We start from the raw sequence: 4,217 nt of genomic DNA on the forward strand, positions 1-4,217 counted from the left end.
ACTGACCTAAGCCAAAGTGTGGCCCCAGGAACAGAGCATCAGTATCACCTGGGGACTTGTTTGAAATGCAAATTCTTGGGTTCCACCCCAAGAGTACCTAATCAGAAATCCTGAGGGTAGAGCTCAGCAACCTGTGTTTTTAGTAAACGATTCAGGTGATTTTGATGCAGGCTAGGGACTCAGAAGACCCAAGGGATTGGAGGGGGATATATAATGGGGATTAATATCAGACTGAAGACAGACCCTGAGTAGTAAGCAACACGATGGAGGCCATGATCTGGAAATCCCAATCTTCTTTCACCGATCTTCCAATATATTTGGAAATGGTGAGACCATTCTCACCAAAAGTGAGACCAGCATTTCAATTTACGCCGTAAACTTGTGTGAGATCAGCAGGCACAGACGCTCACAAGGGGCTGGGATCATGGCAGCCCTGGGTGATATCTTAGAGCAGGAAACATAGATGGGTTTCATGTCTACCCATCTCCTGACATACCCCATCGATTCCCCGTGTCCCATTCGCTTTCACTCGCTCCCTCTGGGTGCACCGCATGACCCCACTCCCATAACCGTGTCCTTTTCACCGGCATTCAAGATAAACACACAATGAAATTTTGTTCATTCACTGTTACTTCTCCTCCTGATCAAACTCACTAGTATGGCAACAGTATTATTTTCTACTTTATTTTATTGCTTGTGAATGACATTTCAGCCCCATCATAGAATCATAACGGAGCTTATCTTGGAGTTACAATATTTTCATTTTCTGTAGAAAGATGCATTTCAACTTACAAACAATACATTTACAATTGAACTTTGGAACATGTTCATAGATGGTAGGCGGAATGATTGGCATGACCCCTCACAAACTGAAACAGAAAAAAAAAATCTATACAAATGGTACTATCAAGGAGATGAAACAGGTTCTACCACAACACTCCAAATCTGCTCTCAAATGCTGGATCTACCTTCTCTTTCCTTCCCTCCATTGAAAAAAGAGGGAAGAAAAAAAGAAAGGAAAGAAGGTAGGGTGGGGGGGCATAATTTAGACTTGCATAGGTTCTTTTTTTTTTTTTTCTGATACATGGATAAGCTTTTATTTACCTACCAAAGGGAAAACCAATGTTCACTAAAAGCTGCTTAACCTATATTTCCAAGAGTGAAGGTGTTTAATTTACTATCTACCTTTAAAGGCTTCAAATAAAATATAGCTAGGAGAATACTCAAAGAATGCAGATTATAAAACTCTCCAGATAATTAATGGTCATAATAATATCGGGACTACAATTTAAAAAAGCCATTTTCCATAGTTTACTTGGAAGTACAGATAAACAGTACCAAATCTATATATTAAGTTGTAATAGGCAACTGTAAGCAAACAATATCAAACTGTACAACTTTTTTTTCATTTTTATTTTAAGTCGGTGCCACACCCAACGTGGGCCTTGAACTCATGACCCTGAGTTCAAGAGTCACATGCTCTACCAACTGAGCCAGCCAGGCATCCCTCAAACTGTATAACTTTTAAAAATTAACCTGAAGTTGTTATGAACTATATGAAATCAATACTATTTTTCAAGTTCTCCCAAAAGCTCTACAAAATTAGTGTACCCTTCTGCGTTATATTTTATTTGTTGTCTGATCACATTTCCTCCAAATCCAATGGAAACATCAGCAGGAGGACAGGCTTCCATGTCTACGGCTCCATCTCCAATCATGACTATTCCCTCAAAATGAAATTTTTCCTTCACAAGTTTAAAAACTTTTCCTTTCCCACCAGATTTGGCTGTTGGCTGCAACTCCTCAAAACCTGCATAGTCACCATCAAAGCAGAAGTTCAGCCTACTGGCAAATATGTTGTTTGATGGGATACTGAACTTTGAAGCAACATGCCCTACAATGCTCCTAAAGCCACCAGATAAGAGGAAAACCTGAACATTTCGCTCTTGCAGGGGACTTACTAGCTCCCTGATGCCCAGGTCAGGTGTGGGGGGTGCTCTACTATGAACACCCTACTCCCAGGAGGGCTAGATCAGAGCTAAGCACTCTGTGAGGGCAGCCGTGAAAGGCATTGCCCCACCCATGGCTCCCCGTGTCATTTCTGACAGAGCATCCTCAACTCCCCAGAATTTGGCTAGCTCACCAATTCCATCTTCTCTGATGATTGTGCTACTCACAGCAACACACACTGCATCAGCTGAACAGAAAAGTTTCCTCAACTCTGAATGGGAGACCATCCTTGGAAGAATTTTCCTCATTTCTCCAGTGCTGGATTCCTAGGAAATGACACTCTTCTCTTCCTCTTCTTTCCTGAATAAAAATGCAGCATCAAGTTCTGACTACAAACTTCTTTATGAGAAATCTTGTGAGTTCTGCAAGAGCAGGAGCCTGCATGCGGCTGCTCCTTCCTGGGCCCCTGTCCCCTGCTCCTGGGCTTCTGCAGCTGTAACCTCTGGACTGCAGGGGGCTGAAGGCTGGCTCCGAGGTTCAGTCCCAGAGTCCGGAGAGAGGTGACCTGTGCAGACCTGCAGAGCTTTTACCAAACAATCATATGAAATCTGCTGGTAAGTGCGGTGGCTTCTGGTAGGTTTTGCATCTGCTTTCCTAAACTCCAATTGCACAGATTCTTATCCCTGGGCTGATTTACCCCCGATCTGCAAACCCATCTCTGAAGCCCTAAAGATCCAAGAATACAGCATCTGTGTAGTACTCAAAACATCAGTGGGACTAATTAAACCTGTTCTCTGAAAAACTATTTAATCCTGCCTCTCGCAGCTAGACCTAGATGGTTTTATCCCGGAGAAAGAAATGCTAAGGGTAGGGAAGATTTTACATGGCTAGAGGATGCTAATGGAGAGGGCCCAGGATGAGTCCCTATAATTAGGAAGAACAGAAGGCTGATGGGGAAGCTAAGAAGTGAACTCGCTTCTGCGATAAAAGGGCCAGGGAGTGCTGGGTAAGAAAATGTAACTGTGGAATCCAGGGTATCAAAATATCCCGAACAAGCAAATTTACTCCACGGCAAATACTTGCCCCCTGCACAGTACGGCCATGGCGCCACATCTGTAGACCTCAGTGCCCATGGTGCCCGCTACCACACTGTCTGTGTCTTGGCTAAGGGACAGTCTTTCTCCCACTGCTCTGCCTCACTTAAATGTGTTCTATGAATCCATGGTTTTGGCTCTCAGTGTGTGGAGGATTCTATGAAGACTGTGTGGTCCAGCTACAGAAGTTCTACTAGGGGATATGCACTGTGAGCCTCTTGCCCCCAAATAATCCACCCTGTTCTTTGCACACCTTCCTGCTGGAACTCAAATTCCACCTTCCAGTCATTTTTCTGATTGAAAAAAACAAAACATTGTTTCCAGAAGGCCAGTGTTCACAGCTCACAGGGAGAGGAGTGCTCTGGAGACTGGTTCCTCTCTCTGTGTATAGATTAAATTATTACGGCAGCCACCTGTGACCGGGAGAAACAAAATCCAGCCTTAGGGGCTGTGGCAAAGGCAGGTACATTTGAACTGAGGAGTAGCTGGGATAAGAAAGAAGGGAAGAAAATCTGAGTCTGGGAGTCTGGTGGAAAAATAGGGAAGATTATGGCGGCCTCTATCCAAATAGAGGCCCTGGCAAGGGCTCTGACTCTGAAATCTCCCCATCTCCACCCCTATTCCTTTCCCTTCCTCCGGACTTGCCTTTCTTTTTCTGTCTCCAGATTTGCAACTCAAGAAAAGCAATCTATTTCTCTCTAGATCTAATTTATCCCTCCATAAAATCACAGTGATGGGCTAAATTACAGTTGCTACCCTCGGACAAGTCATCAGCATTAAAGATTCCCAGGTTGAGGAATGTTCCCTTAAAGTCCCAGTGAAACAAGTCATAGGGTAAGGAGACAGAAACCCTTTTAGATGAGTCAGGGATGACCTGAAAAAGAAACAGGTTTTGAATCAGTCCCCTAACCCAGATTTAGCAAAAATGACATGGGTTTCAAATCCTGCCACCACGAATAGTAAGTATTCCCAACAGGTACCAAGAGCCACGTTAGGTTCATGCTGACTTCTTGGAAAAGGTTAAACACCAAATCTTATATATCCAAACCCTATGTGATTTTGTCTCACTTTAAAAAAAATTTCCAAATACTTTCACATACGTTGCCTCCCAACAACAATGTCATATATCCATCTATACACACCTAGAAGCGATATTAGAGTAACGGCTGTAAC

The 4,217-nt window shown here is 43.4% G+C and overlaps 1 pseudogene; it reads right to left on the reverse strand.

The window, feature by feature from the left end:
• Positions 1–1,568: 1,568 nt before the first annotated feature.
• LOC112839622 (phosphoserine phosphatase pseudogene) lies at positions 1,569–2,296 on the reverse strand (annotated as a pseudogene).
• Positions 2,297–4,217: the final 1,921 nt, after the last annotated feature.

This window comes from Callorhinus ursinus, unplaced genomic scaffold (genome assembly GCF_003265705.2).
Source record: "Callorhinus ursinus isolate GAN/ISIS: 27379988/994484 unplaced genomic scaffold, GSC_fseal_2.0 scaffold23, whole genome shotgun sequence".
Taxonomy (NCBI): Eukaryota; Metazoa; Chordata; class Mammalia; order Carnivora; family Otariidae; genus Callorhinus; species Callorhinus ursinus.